This window comes from Ascaphus truei, chromosome 2 (assembly GCF_040206685.1).
Source record: "Ascaphus truei isolate aAscTru1 chromosome 2, aAscTru1.hap1, whole genome shotgun sequence".
NCBI classification, from domain to species: Eukaryota; Metazoa; Chordata; class Amphibia; order Anura; family Ascaphidae; genus Ascaphus; species Ascaphus truei.
In genome coordinates, this window is record NC_134484.1 from 378,334,546 (window position 1) to 378,353,443 (window position 18,898).

At 39.6% G+C, this 18,898-nt stretch overlaps 1 long non-coding RNA gene across 1 annotated transcript; it reads right to left on the minus strand.

Annotated features, from left to right (window-relative positions):
• Positions 1–1,305: 1,305 nt before the first annotated feature.
• LOC142488740 (uncharacterized) lies at positions 1,306–4,700 on the minus strand. The gene is made up of 3 exons (XR_012799632.1): positions 4,551–4,700; positions 1,855–1,934; positions 1,306–1,618 (listed from the first exon to the last, which is right to left on the minus strand). It is a non-coding gene; the product is annotated as an uncharacterized LOC142488740 (long non-coding RNA).
• Positions 4,701–18,898: the final 14,198 nt, after the last annotated feature.

Below are 18,898 nucleotides of genomic sequence, written 5' to 3' on the forward strand. Positions count from 1 at the left end.
ACGGCCTACAAACATCACTGGCACTAACACATCTATAGTTGCTTATGAAAAGGTCCATTTTTGCTTTATGTCATATACAGACAGCATAATGAGGCACACGTATCATATGTTATGTCATTGTTTTCATAACTTAAACACTGCAGATGACTACTTAGCTCATCTACCATTGTGTTAAAGCAGCTGCAATTAATATCTCATCACAGCATACACTTCAACAGAGGGGGTGGGGTTCAGCACACACACTAATTACAGCCTCATTTCACGGTCAACTTAGTTCAGACCATTTGCACCTGTTTCAAGTCATTGAAAGGTGTGGCTGATTAGGCTTTTTGGGGAAGGGAATACCTTTCTTACAACCTGAATAGCACAACTGAAGTTAATCACACTCATTTGAAAGCTTAACTCTAGCTACTAAATGCCCCAACAACTCATTACTTATCAAAGCGTACGTCACACATTAGTTCACTCATATCTATAGTTGAACTACTATGAAAGACACATTATCACACACTGCATGTGTTGTCTTGTTGAGTCACAGCCACATTCAGGTGTGCCACATCTTCGATTAATGTACCACACATATCCTCTACCAAAAACAACACTTTTTGCAATATGACCACCTTCATGATAACCATTGTGAATGGTCATCTCATGATAGTTATGTACATTATGATACTGATATCACTACACAACATATGATTTTTATGTACTCATTTAATCTATTTATCCTCACGCATTACTGCAGAAACATAGTATGTTGTATGTTAGGGAACTCAAAAATTCTAAGTACACAGGCATGTACAGTGTTATTACAACTATTTATGTTCACTTTCACACACATTTTCGGTTAAGGAACTGATGTTGTTAGTTAATCATAAATACAGAACATACAATAAGTGTTTGTTCAATATTTACACATGTAAATGTAAAACTTATGTTATTGTTATATATAGTTGCCCCTGGAGGACATGTGTCACCTGAGATGGAACAAGTGTCTTCACCTGGGTCAGCCAGCTCAACACTACTAGAAGGTGAGTGTATCATTTGCTGGCCATATAATATGTGCTCTTCTATATGTTATGTTGTCATGTGCATTATTTGTTTTGCACATCTTCTTTAAATAGGATTACTTAGTGTCAGTGAAAATTAAGTGTAAGGCAACATGTATTGTGTTAGTGATGTTAATTATCATGTAGGACTTCTGAGTTTAGAGCAACTTTTCATTCATTCATATTTCATACTGAGTCCAAACATTATTCGTAAGTCAAGGTAGTTTTTAATGAGGTTATAAAACGTATGCTAACATGTTAGGTGTTACTTAGGACACAGTACAATTACATAGTAACACAGCATACATTAACATGCCATTTAATAATGTGTACATTTCTTTTTAGAACATCATGGTGATGAGGATGATGAGTATGATGAGGATGACGCCACAGAAGAGACTGAAATACAATCATGTGACCATGAAGAGGTGCCAATAGAAACTGTTGTACCGCCAAATCGTCCATCAACTTCCACATACGATGCAATTGTAGCTTCAGAGGGAAAAATAGTGGACGCAGAAAATCGTCGCCATTCAGACATGATGACAGTGCTGGAAAGGATGATTGGACTGCAGGAAGAAACAGTATCACAATTGGCACATCTCCACAGAGTCTTCATTGAAGTGCCTAAACAGTTGCAAAAAATCAACACCTCATTCGAAGCATTAGTTGTTCAGCAAACACAAGCTAATTACTGGAGAATGACTAATGTACCACAATTCAACACCTCCCAGCCAGGATCTGTTCATGCAGGTCAGTTTTCACCACATTCATCTGATATTCATTCACCAGGCCCAAATGTTACCGGTCAAGTAGCAGACATTGCTGTGCAGGTTCCTGATGACATCCTACCGCTGCCATCTGTACAAATTCAGCAGCAGACACCTACAAAGGAGGCGACAAAAACAAAACAAGACACACATGAAACAGACCAACCATCACTTGTGCAGTGTCTACCAACTTGCTCACATGTGTCACTGGGCACAAGCCCTGTCCGTGAACAGTCACTACCCAAAAGCCCTGTAGGTGAGTCGCTGCCCAAAAGCCCTGTAGGTGAATCGCTGCCCAAAAGCCCTGTAGGTGAATCGCTGCCCAAAAGCCCTGTAGGTGAATCACTGCCCAAAAGCCCTGTAGGTGAATCACTGCCCAAAAGCCCTGTAGGTGAGTCACTGGCCACAAGCCCTGTAGGTGAGTCACTGGCCACAAGTCCCGTAGGTGAACAGTCACTGGCCACAAGCCCTGCCCGTGAAGTGCCAGAGGCCACTCAAAGTGGCTCTGTTGTGCCTAAAGTTGGTGGCAAAAGAAAAAGGAAAATTCAAGAGACAACAAGCAGGCCTGTTACTCGCTCGCAAAAGGAACAAAAAAAATAAATGTTATAATTCAGAAAATATGTCTTTGGCCTTGTTTTGTTGACTTCAGATTATCTAATTACTATTGTATGTATGCTGAAGACTGTGTTGTTTCCAAACTTTCAACTATGTTCTTGTACACGTGAAGTTTTGGAAATGTTAACACTCATAATTAATTGTGTTATAAATATTTATGTTGTAATCGTCTGTTCAGTAATGGTCCACCAGGAGCCAGTTGCTAAGTTTAGAGAAGCTGCCATTGACTTTGCAGCAAAACATTGCATTTGGGTGTGTTAATTGATGTAAGAATTGCATATGCATATTAGTCACATGCAATTATTAAAACACCTAAGTAAGTGCAAACATCTTTCTTGTACGTGTACAGCAGGATTATGTGTAAATTATTACTTACCTTTGCCTTGCTTGGCCATTGTAATTTTGTCCTTTAATCAGTTGTGTGTTCGTTTCTATAACATCTCAGAATGTATAATAATATATATACACACACACACACACACACACACACTGAGTGAGTGTGAGTGTGAGTGTGAGAGTGTGTATATATATATGTATATGTGTATATATATATGTATATATGTGTATATATATATGTATATATGTGTATATATATATGTATATATGTGTATATATATATGTATATATGTGTATATATATATGTATATATGTGTATATATATATGTATATATGTGTATATATATATGTATATATGTGTATATATATATGTATATATGTGTATATATATATGTATATATGTGTATATATATATGTGTATATATATGTGTATATATATATATATATATATGTGTATATATATATATATATATATATATATATATATATAGTACTATATAAACTGGTATACACAAACTAATACACTTCATGCTTCCTTGTGAAAACACTATTTTAATAATACAGGCCTAATGTTTGAGAAATATCCTAAGTATGAGACTCTAACAGTATTGTGCTTAAACAAATGTTTATTACTTAATTCAATCATGTTTCTCACCATTTAAATAGGTTTCATACAAGGTATACTTAATGCCATCAATGTTGTGTGTACTCCTGCAATATAAAAAAAAATAAAATATTATATATAAATATATATATATTTTTATAAGAGATATATTTATATATTTATATATATATATATATATATATATATATATATATATATATATATATATATATATATATATATATATACACACGTATTTAAACTCATGCAGACAGGGAGTTAACCAGACTTTCACATACACACAGAAATGTAAGCGGGGAAAAAACATTTCTTTTTGCAGGTGTGTTTTTACTGATATGCCTGGCTAAGAAATATTTTCACACACTGGTCTTTGTTAGTTTTCAAAAAAACACTATGTGAACGCATTCACAGTCTAGGGATGTTTTTCACAAACGAGATAAAAGAAGGAGAAATGTTTCTCCCACAGTCCCATATCACGAACCACAACTGTTAACCCAATTAGACAAACAAATCCAATTGGCGTTTGAAATAAGGAGTCAAAGTAGTTACTTTTGTTGACCTTGACAAGGAAAAACAGGAGTTTGTTAGCCATTCAGCACATTCATTTTGATGAGCAAATAACACAGACCTGCACACAGCTTTTGTGCTACTCAGACATGGCTGATGAATTCGTTAACAATATTAATCCCCTTTTAGGGTATAAGTACATGATCTGTGAAGCCATCTTGAACAGTCGCGGACAGAAAGCAAGCACACGCCAAATCGATGATTTCATTCGAGCAAAATATCCTTATTACCAAGACCGTAAGCATGCACGGAATTTTAATTCCTCAATAAGATTCACTTTATCAAGTAATGACTTTTTTGAACGTGACCAGGATAAGCTACAACACACCTATGGTTTCTGGAAGATTGCCCCGGAAAAACAATTTATCCTGAAAGACGGCACTTATATTGTCGTGAAAGGCATATTTATTCCTAATGGCAATAGCAATGTATCCGCTACTACTGATCCGTTTGAATCGATACGTGCTGCAATATCTGCAGCCTCCATTCCTGAAACCCACATTGTACAAGAACAAAAGTACTATGATTATGTACCAAGCCTTTCAGCTGAAATTGCATTGGAATGGGAACCGGAAGAAATGAACCTACCTCCCGACCAATTATTTGAAGAAAGCAGTGGCGATTCCTATGAGCGCATCCTGGAGGAGATATGTGCCATACTGGATTCAGCGGTTGGGTTAAGCGTGGATGAAAATGGCTTGCATTTCTGGAGCGACCAGTTGCAGCCAGGCGAAGAGTTAATTCTAGAAGAATGGTAAATATAACAATCGTTATGCGTTGACTCTGCGTTTAAATTTTTTTTTTTTTTGTAACCACCATTTTCACTTTCAATGCGTGGATACAGCGTAACATTGCAGACTGCATAACATGTAGCGATCACAAACAAATTGTTTCCTAATACAATATAGTAGGACCTGAAAGAGTAGTACACATTGCTGACGGAATAAATATACGTACTTTCCTATCCCTTTAAACATATTAGCAACATTTTACCATTACTCTAACACATACCTGTTTTGTTATCATGCAACATCTACAACATTGAAAACCGGGTCCACCACGTATGACGTGGGACCCTTGTCATGGGCCAAGGCGTCCTTAAAAAGGATTAGTGATGTAAGTCCCGCCCCCAAGCGACGTGCGCGCCTCAAAGCCTATTGGCTGTCATGTTTTGTTATAGTAACGGTAACTGCAGTGTGTGATGCGTGCGGCTCAGTGTTTGTAGGCGTACCCTGGGCGTTAGCCGAATGTTAATTGAGTGGGAGGAGTGTTAGCGTGCGTTTCACGCTGGCTTAACATGACGTCACACGTATTGCATTTGCGCATTGTGTTATCGGCCGTGCTTTCTGTTCAAACACGTCTGTTTAAAAAGAATACAGATGTACTCGTTTAGAACGAATGTAGTTTCGTCTTCATTGTATTTGAAATAAAGATGTTATGTTTACTGGTATTTTCAACATGTATTGAACGCACAACGTACGCTTTGTTTTGCGCATGCGCTAACAGTTAGTGGAGCCAAGCGTGAAGTGCGTGCGCACACAAAGATGTGCGCGCACATCTTTCAGTATACAGGCAACGTTCACTTCTTATACATAGTTATGCCTGCTACAAATTTAAAGAAACATTACATACTGATGAACAGTTTTACTTCTAACATATAAGTGACTGACGTGTGTATCTACACAATCATATAGAGCTGCGTAACGCGTTGTCACGGATGCATATCTAGTAAGGTGCCATCTTTGACCATCATGTGTTTGCTGTATTTCAGAGATGTCGGGGAAGATACAATCGGATCAATGTATGATTTCAGAAGAGTCTACCTTTATATGAGATGATTGTGAGGAGGAGCCACCGACTACTATACTACATATGGAACTAATTTTATATTGCTTGCAGCGCTTATTAACAAACAATTAAAAATGTGATACCCTTATGCCTATATTGCATAAGCACTTAATTAACATAATGATGTTGCAAAAGAGTGCCTCATGAATTTTTATTGAGTGTTCTTTAATGACTACTAACATTTTATGACATGGTGTGTTTTATATATAACAACCATTCCCACTCTGCTAACACATTTGTGTATTATAATATGTAATGGAACGTATGACTGTCGAAACTATGTAACAATAATAATAATAATATGAGCATGTTCATGTATAGGGCTGCTAGTTGTACGCAGCGATTTACAGACACATGTTTCAGCCTGAGGTCCCTGGCCCGTGGAACGTACAAATGTTTTTTTGCCGCATGAGGCACAGGGAGATAAAGTGACTTGGCCAAGGTCACAAGGAGCCCACACCGGGAATTGAACCAGACTCCCCTGCTTCAAACTATCAGTGCCAGTGTGTGTCTTTACTCAGTGAGCCACTCCTTCTCCCAATGTAAAGGACACTTACAACCAAGTAGCCATTTATTTTTAAAATCTCTTGTTACATGGGTATGTAGATAAAATGGTTTGGGACTGTAGCAAATAATGTTACTGGCCAGATGTTATGGTCCCCTCCAATGCATGATGTTCTGAATATGACATCACCATCATGTTATGAAGTACGTTTCTGTGTATATTTCATTAACCTAACTAACTATAGTTTACTGTGTTTATTAATCGTTTAGAAATACATAGTATAGTCAATATGATGATATAAGCTACCATAATAAAGCTGGTGTTATCATTTGTCGGTGTTATACATGGATCCTACACCAATTGATAGAGACACAAACAGTTGTCTTAAAAAGTGTGTCTATGCTAGTGATGAATGTGCTCCCGTAAGTAAACAAATAAGTACAGTTATCCCCTTTTCTCCAACCACCTCTATATTACATTAATGGAAATTATAAGGAAACATACATAAAATGTGATGAAATGTGAGTAATCATTTTGTAATACAATGCACATGAAAGCTCAAGAGTAGCTAAATGCATATACATGATACAGAAAGTACATATATGTAACATTTGTGTTTAAACCAATATGTTGGGTTTTTAGTTCCAATAATTATAGGAAGATTGAGGTAGCCACATCTTATGAGAGATGTCAGCAAATATACATACCATGATCAGTCATACTGGAGATATACCTATAATGCAAAGGAACAATATATAAATTGCAAACATTGACATGCCATCTTCAGTACCGTAAACAACACAGCAAAGTGTGTATTTGGTGTTAAATGTACAACACCATGTATATTTCATGACATTCAAAATGTAAATCAGCCTGGTGTACACATCATCTGGATGTACATGTTACACTGCACCAATAACATTGTATGTAAGCATACTAGAAGCATGAATGATTATGGGCATAATATGTGTTTTGTCTTAGCATAAGGAATAACACAATGCTAAAATATTATTGCTTTGTTACCCAAGTTGTATTCACATACACACAACTAAAGTACAATTGAAGAGGGATTATATAACCTGTGCAACAATAACATACCGGTGCCACATCCCTTTGTGCACACAGCAGAGAAAAGAAAGGTGTGCAACCCATATTCATCTGTGTCCTAACAGAAGGTTATATAAAGAAACATTATTGTTAATATAACATAATTAAACTATAAAAGTAGTACTAGGAACATATGAGTTTGTACTTACAAGAAAAAAATGAATTGATGAGATTCTGTCGTGTCTGGCCACCACTGGCTGTTTGTTCATTTTCAGCAGCTACATGGGTGGGATGCTCGTCTACCAAAGCCTCAGCTAGGTCTGACTGTACATTGTGCCTGAGTGCAACATTGTGCAAAATGCAACAGGCAAGGATAATATCAGACACTTTTTGAGGCTTGTATAGAAGAGCCCCACCAGTTCTGTCCAGACACCTAAACCTGGTCTTGAGTAGGCCAAATGTCCTCTCTATAACAGATCTTGTAGATATATGGGCTGCATTGTACCTGTCCTCTGCTTCAGTTTGAGGGTTTAGCACCGGAGTCAAGAGCCACGGCCTAATTCCGTATCCTGAGTCACCTATAATGAATGGAGCACACATAAGCTGACATTAGTGATCAAATTGTACAATGCCAACATTCCTAAATCAACATGTGTTTTGTGTTAGAACATGTAAATATGTACTCACCCAGCAGCCAACCAGGTTCAAAATGTCCCTCTTCGAACGCATGGAAGACTGAAGAGTTCCTCAGGATAGAGGAATCGTGACTGGAACCAGGGAACTTGGGTACCACATGCATTATCCTCATCGTCGCATCACATACCACCTGTACATTGAGTGAATGGTAGTGCTTCCGATTGCGGTACACATGCTCACTCTGACTAGGTGCAATCAAAGCAACATGTGTGCAATCGATTGCACCCAGCACAGATGGTATCCCTGCTATATTATAAAAGCCAGTCCTGACTTCCAGCCACTCTGTCGCCTCTGTAGGAAAATGAATATAATTCCTAGCGCGTCTATTGAGTGCATAGAGAAACTGGGTCAAGGCCCGCGAGAATGTAGATTGCGAGACCCCGCCCACTATGCCCACAGTTGTCTGGTATGACGCGGAAGCAAGATAATGTAATGAGCACAGCATTTTAACAAGCCCAGGGACTGCACGACCTCTGGCTGTGAAAAAATCTAAATCCCCCCTTATCTCCTCATAAAGAGCTAAGATTGCTGCTGAACTCAAACGATAGCGACTTACAATCTCCTCCTCACTCATCCCATCTAACAGGGTTCTCTCCCTGTACAGACGCGGACGAGGCACAAGTTGTCTCCTCTGTCTTCTCCTCTGATCTCCTGTCCCTCTACCTGTCCCTCGGCCTGTCCCTCTCCCTGTCCCTGTCGTATCCGCGTCACTGTCACTGTCCCTCGGTGTGTCCCTACCTTGCCCTATATGATTCTCTTGATCATCAAGCATGTCATAGAAAAGAATGTTCCTGCGTCTCCTAAACATTCGCAACATTTTGAAATGAGTAGCTGTGAATGAGCAGGTAATGTGCGTCCTTTAAATAGGTATGTGATGATGTCAGGTGACATAGTAAAATGCAAGGTGTTACATTAACATAATAAAGTACTTCTGTGGCAAGCTGTGTGCACTTGTTGTTCTAAGTATTTGTTGTGTGTATTCTGCAGGGAATGATGATATTTGGCAATGATGTGACGTGAAGCTTTGTACAAAGATTGCTTGCAAATAAATAGTTGCATGTGCAATGCATGTAACACTTGTGAACGCAAGAGTCAGTCATGTAATGAGACAAAAAGGCTGAGATTGACGTGGGAAAAGTTTTGTGTAACATGTGTAATTATCCATGTTATTGTGACATGTTGGCAACAATGAATAGTCGTGTGCATATGCATGCATTTGTGTAAGGAGGATAGTTGGTATAGAATGAGTTTACAAGGTGTCCCAATGATGAATTACTGTACATGTGTGTATAAGTTAGGTTGAAGTGCTTGTAATGCAACGGTTACAATGTAAACATGCAATGTGATTGAGCGTCCAATAAGTGACGTCATGAAAATAGGGAGGACCCAAAAGTATATGTAAACATGAGAATACAGATGTACATGAACGTTTAAAGATGCGTGTCACATTACAAGCATTGTGTAATGTAAAGGAAGATGAATATACTGTGTATGTGTGACATGTGTGACATGTGTGACATCATGTAAATAATTGTCGCTGAGTTGAGTAAAATGTGTGATATGATGTGAGGTTCTCCTTTAAGAGTGTAGTATAGTATTTTCCCTTGCCACATCATCACATGATGAGTAATGTGACCCGCAAATGCTGAAAACATGTAAAAGTCGAATGTTATGCAAATAAGACACGTCAGCTGTGACACAATGCAGGGAATGCCCCCACACTGTAATGCAAATCCCCCTTGTATTGTGAGCAATGAAACGTAAACAGTACTATACTGTTATACGTCCCCGCTCCATTGACTTCCATTGATGTACAGAAGATTTTTTTTTTCTAAGTGCCGTTCCGGCAGCCTTAGCGATCGTTCTCCCGTCCAAAATGCCAACTTTAGTTGGCGGGAGAAATCGGCCATAACATCTCAATTTCGTAGTGCCGATCAGCCCCGATAAGCTGTTTTTTTTTGTTGAATCCAGCCGATTTAAAAAAGTGGCGATCAGTGTCGAAAACAGGCTTATCGGCAGGCGACTGGCCATAACCAAATTATCGGCTCCGAAACCTGGCGATATGAAGCACTTATCGGCGCTTACTGAATCTCAAACCCAATTTTGGCTATAACATGGCCATATTTCCCTTATCAACGCTTACTGCATGAGGCCCTTTGTCTTCTTCATGCATTTAAAACTGATAAGGTGCAGGCAGAATCAAATCCTTATTTGTAATCTACAAATCTTAAACAGAGTGGTAGATTGTATTCCTTCCTTTGGAAAATCACTTCTTCCACGACTTTGATGTGGTTGATTGTGTTGTATTCACTGCAAAACCCCCCTTGTTCTCTAGACAGGACAAAGTCCAGGCACGTTACAGACAATTAGTGAGTATCTTCATAACATTCTTGAAAGTGATTGAAGTAGACTGATTGGTCTGTAGTTTTTGAGGTCATGTCTCCTTTCTTGTGGATGAGGATAACTATGGCATTACTCCATTATTCTGGAACTTTCCTGTTCTTCAAGCAGCATGTAAAGCACTTTGCAAGGATTTATTCTACGTCTTCCCCAGCTTCTTTCAAGATTTTAGTTATAATTCCATCTTCCCCAGGAGCCTTCCTATTTTTCATGGATTTTATTGATTTTCAAAAGATGAGACGAAAAAAACGCCAATGACTTGTTGCAAACTAAATTATATTGGTATGATGTAATGTAAATAATACAAAAATCATAAAAAGTAACTTGTAATAATAATTAAATAAAAACACCAGCATAAATACACACATATATAACACTAAGGGGCTTTTCTAGTAGCTCCAATGTTGTCATTGCCAAACCGCACTGTTTAGCATGTTCAGAAGTCACACAATGAAATGTGAGAAAAAACCCTATTTTCTATTGCAAATCGCATCTTCTAAACCGCATCAATAAAAAGTGACAAACCGCATAATTTAACATGCAAATTGCTCAGATTGTATTTTCTTTGTATAGCCATTGGCATAACTCCCAGGGTATCTCAGGTGTGTTCCTTTTTCAGCCCAGGCATCACTCCCTAATTTATCCTCCTTCTCGCACAGCCAGAATGAATCAGCTTCTAAGAAAGCCTTTTAGACACAGATTGGACATGCGAGGGCTTACAGAATAGCAAAGCATGCAAATAAGCTTCTAAAGGGCACTTTAGAAGTGGATTGCCACACTTCTGAGCTGCTGAATAGGTCCCTAAGTGTGTCATTCCTATCTCACAGAAGTATGATCTCTATTTTATTATTTTCAATTTAAATGTTTATCTGCAATATATATCCTAATGTACCCCCATGGGTATCCGCCTAGATATTTCAGAGGAGAAAACACAATATTTCAGGATGGAAAGGCTACACATACACACTAAAAATAGCTGTTGCTGTTTTAAATCCTATTGTTACTTGCTACAGCTAACCTTATCTTGCTAAGGTGCCTTATGATAGATACAAATGAGTGAATAATAAGAGGAGAAAAGGAGAAAGTGAAGATGCCTATTAAGAAATAGGCTAGCTCCAACTAGTATCTATCCTAGCTTAGAGCCTGAGCATTGCAATGAGCAAAGGTGATCAGAGGGGAGGGAGGACGCAAGCAACTAGCCATACAATCATACAATCAGATCCTCATCTAAGGCCTGTTATATAGTGCCTGCGCTGTGTGTGCGCACGCAGCATTTATAGCTTGCTGACGTTAGACAGCCTTTCTATAATGGCGCCGCGTGCACGGCAAGGAGAATGGAACCGGCCGACAGGGGGAAAGTTGAAACAAAAGAATTTGCGCCGCTACCGCCGCTGAAAATGTGTGTGTGTGTGTGTGTGTGTGTGTGTGTGTGTGTGTGTGTGTGTGTGTGTGTGTGTGTGTGTGTGTGTGTGTGTGTGTGTGTGTGTGTGTGTGTGTGTGTGTGTGTGTGTGTGTGTGTGTGTGTGTGTACAATGTTATTTAAAAAATTATTACAGGATTTATTTATTTGAAAACACACACACACAGACATATACATACACACATATACATACATACACACGGACACAGAATACTTACAAAACGTGTGCGGCACGTGCACGCGCCTTCGCGCAGGCACGCGAGCAGGCGCGTGCGCGCACGGCCGCACACTATATAACAGCCCTTAGCTGCAAGCCGAGCCGGTCGCTGACTTGTGACGTCAGTGATAAGCACCGACGCGCGTTTCACATCTAACTGCACACTTCTACTCGAGTTTACTTCTTGAACATAATATAGAGATCACACTTCTGTGAGATAATAATGACACACTAATGGGGCTTATTCCCTTAACTTCGATAAATGGCTTATAGCCCTATTAATCCACTTATAGTGCGATATTGCCTGTGTTGTTATTCACAAAGCTCCAATAAAAAGGGCAATATCGCACTAAAACAGCCTTTTATAGTATTGTGGCTACAACAAGCCGTACGATAAGCCAAATAATTCCAGAAATCGCTATTCACTAAGCAGTAATAAGCATATAGTACTATAAAAGCTTGCAATAGTTTGGTGCCAGCTAAAGGTTGGCACTAAAGATATTGCAAGATACATAAAACAGACGACAGAGAAGCCCAATGCTACATCCAACATGACAAAAATACACCGTAAAATACTTATATATTCTCTTGAAAAAGGGTCATTTAGTTTAACCCTTTGGCCAAAGCGTTGTAAGCTTGCGAGCCACGATAAGGCAGACACCCATTCGCAAGTCCTAACACTACCAGATAAAATACTAATATACCGCTATTAGGATTAAAATTCTCATTTACCTCTATTAGGAGGGAGAAAGACCACATTGGATCTATATCCAGTAGAATGAAAGGACCCACTAGCTTGGGAAGTGGGGAGGGGCGGGCTTAAAACCTGGGAAGGAGGAGCCACTAACCTCCAACAGCTGTTAATCCGATGGGCCATTAGTCTCTGCAGAAATGTCACTGAAATGTTTGCAGCATGTACTCAGATCTTGTTGGTGATAGCCCCAGATTTTCCAAGGCAAGTTTTAGAATACTCGTCGGCACACCTGTATCAATAATCATAATGATTCAAATTCTGGAATATGACACTAGTATGGAGTGGGTACATTTATACTCCTTGTTAAAGGACATTACGTCCGAAACGCGTAGGTTGCACAACCCCCATGGGTGATGTTCATTTTTTTAAATAAATTGTATACACTTTTTTTTACCACCTGGCTCCCTGGCAGTGCACTGCTTTTTTCTTCTTTTGCTACCAGGTGGGCAGGTACGAATACATGGGTGCTGCAAAGGGCTACACATTTGCATTAGCCGACCCTTTAGTATCTGGTCCTTACAGTAGCTTCCAGGATTGTTTGCAACAGGAATTTCCCTAAAGTTGCGTCTATGATGAGGGCTCACAACCGTGCGCGTGGTGTCACACGGGCCTGTAGATGTGTCACGCTGTGCAGCCCGCAGACCAGTCCCCTGTACTGAGGTGGGATGTAGAGTATACGTACCGACAACAGAGGGGGCATGTCTGGGATGTGGCGTAGTAGCGTAGCCAGGCCTGGATGTAGATAAAGAATTGTCAAGTACTTGCCGAGTCCGAGGATATAGAAAGTTCCGTAGTCAAAATCCGTAGCAGAGTCCGAGGGTCTTAGAGGTTAGAGTAGTCTGGGAAAGCCGAGTTCAGGAGCCAGAGCGGGTATTCAGACGAGCCGGGTCAGTTGCTGTAAGGAGTAAACACAAGAGAGCACGGCACAGTTTCCAGGCAACACAGGTAGCAAGGAGCTATGCAGAGCAAGGAAGTGAAGGCAAAACGGGATATTTAAAGCGACAGTGACCAATCCGGACGAGGGGCATGGCGGAGGCGTGTCGTGGAGCTGCTCGTGAGTGGCTGAGAGACCAGGAAGTAGTAGAGCACAGCTGAGAGTCTGTAATACCAGTGCCAGAATCCAATATGGCGACGGCAGAGTTCAAGGTATGCACTGGGCGGCGGCATGGGTAGCGATGGGGGCAGGGGCAGCAGCCACTGCAGTACTGGTAGTGGGTAAGGAGGGGTCACGCCGCAAGGGACGTGGTCCCCGATTCCTTACAAGATGGAGAGATTTGTGGACATGGGGTAGACGCGATGGGGAGGCGTGTCAGAGGCGTGGCCATGATGTCACGGAGCTGGTTCGTCCTCATTGGGTGAACCGCTCACGTGACCCAGCCGTCGCTCAACAGAAACAAATGTATTTGTCTGCTCATGGATCATGACCGCTTCTCATCGCATTCGCGCACTCTATGGCCTGCCTCATAGAGGCACGGCATTTTGATTGTGCCATCGTGCTCACCACGGATGTGGCCTAAGGCTTCAGCCTATTCATGCAGCTTAAATAGACAAAACCTGGTTAATTAAGTACAAAATATAGATGGGAAAACTTTTTTTTTTCTCTAGTCAATTTAATATTAGAAGAATGCATTTGTAAGAATAAATAACAATGACAATTTTTGGTAATCTCTGACACAAATAGAGGATGGTACCATGTACGCCAGTAAAAAAGACAAACAAAAGTAAGGTAGAAGTGATAACAGGGGAATAAGCCCTGATTCGTGGGCTGTAATAAGAAGCTCCTTATGATACGTTGTCTCAGGTTTGGTGGTTCTATAAGGGAGAGATGGGGTGGTTCTGGAAATATCTATTTAAGTATGTTGTCTTTCTGGGGGTTGATTGTAGATATTTCACTATTTTGTGCAGGACTTCCATTTGGGGATTGTAGGTAACAACTAAGGGTTGGTGGTTTTCTAGGTCGGTCCGTGAGTTTGTGGTTGTCACGGGAGGCAAGGACCATTCACCAGGATCATGGCACCATACAGGACAAAGGCATTAAATAAAGTCCATTTATTCTGGCTGGTGCCAGTAGGCATAACAGTCATGATAACGAGCTTAAACTCACCAAAACATGGGTTATGGGGCGATTCCTAGCTTGCTAAGTGCGGGGTGCCACTTCTGTAGGCTTACACAGGAGTACGTCCATGTAAACAGGGGTTATGTTCTTTCCAGACCCTGAGGATGCAGTTTGCATAAAAGCATTTTGAAAAGTCCCACTCAAGCCTAGTTCTCGGTGTCTCCGGCAAAGCTCTGTGGAGATTGCAATTGCAGCAACTGCATAAGTCCAATGCACAAAGCAAGGTTGAATTTCCCACTCGAATCAGCACCGACAATGAAATATAATAATTGCGCACCAGATTGTGAAATGAATCCACGTTTAGAGTGAGTATAAATACAATTATAAGCAAACATATGTATAAATAGATACAATCTGATCGACGTGAGTAGTGATACAGAAAGTAAATATTGGTGGACAAACCCACATTACAGAAGTACATTGATTGCAAAAGGGTCCCCAGAGGTTTATGAATTATTAAAAATCCAACCTTTGGGAAGGATAGGGACCATTTTATGAAAGAATGGGACCTTATCCTTAGAGTGTTCCTTTGATCTAATGAGATTAATCATATATGAGAGGAACAAAACCCGTATGGAGATTGAAAAAGAAATAATAGTAGCAATTGAACATTTGGAGCCTATTATCAGAGAAAAGGATTGTACGAAAATAGAATATGAATTAAGACAAACACTGGAAAACTCAGAGTGAAATCATGAAGGTGAAACACAGTAAGTTTTTAAGAGATACGGTTGATTATGACAAAAACAGACAAAGACTGGGGCAACAAAACAGACAAAAGACCATTTTCAGGTAATAAAGATTGTGCTTTATTTGAAGGTAACTCCTATATCAGTACTAGAAGGAGTGAACCTGAGAGAGGGCTAGAACGCGAAGGGCATTTTCAACCTAATAAAAAGAATTTTAGGAAGAATTCTTATCAATAAACCAAGAAGGGACCATTCTTTCCCTAAAAGAGATATAACTAGAGATAAAGAACCATCTAGACATGCGGATAGGTATGAAAGAAAGGATAATTCACACCCAAGCACGATTCTGATCGTTATTCTCCTGAAAAAAAAGGTTTTTTTAGAGGCACTACAATTAAGATACTTAGCCCAAAAAGAACAACGGGAGCGGGATCCAACAAAAATGGACAGGGGCACACCGAGGAGCCAAAAAAGGTGGTTTTCACATGAAGAGGCACGAGGGGGGGAACCTATGCCAAAACCCAAAGAGAAGGTGGGAGGATTAATTATACACGACAAAGGAATATTTCACTTATCCTCAGTGACGTTGACAGAAACACAAAATATTGTACTAAATACAGGTCTCTCATTTTCCAAATCATGTCGCCCTAATTGGTTCCAGCTCTTTTTGGATCTGGATAAGTTCACAAGGAATTTAACCCTCAAACGGCATTTTCTAAAGAATGATTATTGCCATGTCACGCAGATAGTTGACACCACAAATGATACTATGTCGAATTTGACAGATACAGTGATGTGTCAACATACACAATTTAAACCACAGTCCAAGTTTTATCCATCCAATTCTAAAGGGTGTTTTATTGATTCATTTTTTAATGTGGTCAATAATGAATTCACCAGTATGGTTAAGGAATTTAAACCGTACAGTATCAAACATAACTTGAATAAAGATGAGTATTCAGCATTGAAGTCTGCAGGATAACTCGAATCTAATAATTAGACAAGAAGATAAGGGGGCGGGGGGGGGTTGCCCTCCTTAACAGAATAGACTATATAACAGAGGCACATAGAATCTTGGATGACAATATTTTTGACAAAAAACTAAGTAGTAATCCTACAGAAGTTTTTATTAAAGATCTTAATACACTTCTAGACGATGCTTTTGATAAAACTATTATTACCAGAACTGAATTTTCTTTCATGTATGTAAAATTCCCTCGGATACCGATATTTTATTACCTTCCAAAATTAAACAAATCATTGCAAAATCCTCCAGGGAGACCCATTGTTTCCAGAATAGGTTCTCTAACAGTGAACCTGTCGCACTATGTAGACTTTTTCTTACAAAAATATGTATGTGAGTTACCATCATATATAAGAGATACAACTGTGGTTCTTAAGTTATTTTTACATTTCAATTGGACAGAAACATATAAATGGGTCACCTTTGACAATCATTAACAATCATTATATACTCATACCTCACATCAAGGAAGTTGAAATTATCAGGGAATGTTTGGTGAATGATGCTACATTTCATCATCGGAATGCGGAATTTATCGCTAATTTAATTGAGTTTATCCTTTCACATAACTATTTTATGTTTCTCACACAGTCCTATACACAGGTTTGCGGCACAGCTACAGTATGGAGACACGTTATGCCCCTAGCAATGCGAACCTGTGTATGGGAGCTTGGGAGAATAGGCATATCTGGTGTGAGAGTGTAACGAGTACTCCCCACAAACAGGACCGCAAGGCTGAGGTGGGGATGTTAGTAGCCACCGACCTACAATCGCGTAACCGTGTCCAGAGTGCAGAACAGCCCACAGCTGCAGGGTAATGAGTAGTTAGACGTATGCTGTCCGCTGATAAGCAAGGGCAGAATACACTATAGGTGTGGAGCAGCTGATGAGTGTTAACCCTTTGTTTGCCTTTGTCCGTGCGGCGCTTGCGTGTAGGTAGCATGCCACGTGCATCGTCCATGTCGTCTTGGGACGCATCACAGGGGCAGAGCCTGGGACAGGTCCTTGATGTATTTTCTTTCCAGGTGGTGTGGCGCCTGCGCGTAGGTTGTAGCTGACGCGCGTCACCCGTGACATCGCGGGATGCCTCGATCCTGAATGTCGCTTTTCCAATAAAATCATTTTTTGGCGACGCTTTATAGATATTATCTGCGTCTGGGAAGGCGACCAGGATTCTCTTGATGAATTCAAAAATTATCTATAACTGTAATGAGTTCAATCTGATTTTTACCTCTGTTTGTAATGATTTGTCAATTGAGTTTTTTTGGATTTACACCTTGAAGGGTCATCAGGGAATCAAGTCGGTACTAAAACATTCTTTAAGAAAGTTGATACCAACAGTTTTTTATTAGCAACTAGCAATCACAAGAAATATTGGATAATTAATATACCTCTGGTGCAATTTATGCGTATAAGGAGGAATTGCACCCAGAAGGAAGATTTTGAGAAACAGTCAAAAATGTTGCTATAATGTTAATTGCCTCTTGGAGTCTCTAGAAAAGGTCTTGGCTATGGACAGAGACTCACTACTGATCAAAAAAACTGTAAGTTCTATTACTGACTCAACTTGTGATTCTAATATTCCCAAAGTGCCTTTCATAACTAATTTTAATTCAGGAAGCTCTAAAATAAATAACGTTATTAATCGTAATTAAACTCTATATTGGATAACATCTAAAATGGTAACCAACACACATAGAAAAAACTTGAATAAAAACAGAAAGAATAAAAAAGGTTACCCTTAGTTGTTACCTACAATCCCCAACTGGAAATCCTGCGCAAAATAGCCAAAGATCTACAATCAACCCTCTATAAACGTGAGGGCAAAGAAAAAGCAGAAAAAGCAAAAAAAACTGTGAATAAGTCAAGGAGAGCTTTTACCCTAAATAAGTTATTTTATGGACCCAGCAAACAAATACAGCTGCATTATGGGGTACAAGGGACCCCCACCAACGCGTTTCGAGCGTGAGCTGTTTATCAAGGTGACTATTAAGTGTACTCACCAGTCTGCTTTAATACCCCTTGAAAACGTGCTGTCGTCCATTCGCAGTTCACTTCCTGAAACTCCTCCGGAGTGACGCATGCGTATTGACGTCAACACGTTTTTTACAAACTAACACAACTTTATTAACAAAAACAATGAAAAAGTTAAAAACATTATTTCAACATGAAAAAGGACATAGGAACACTAGATACCACATTCAGTACTAGAGAAACACA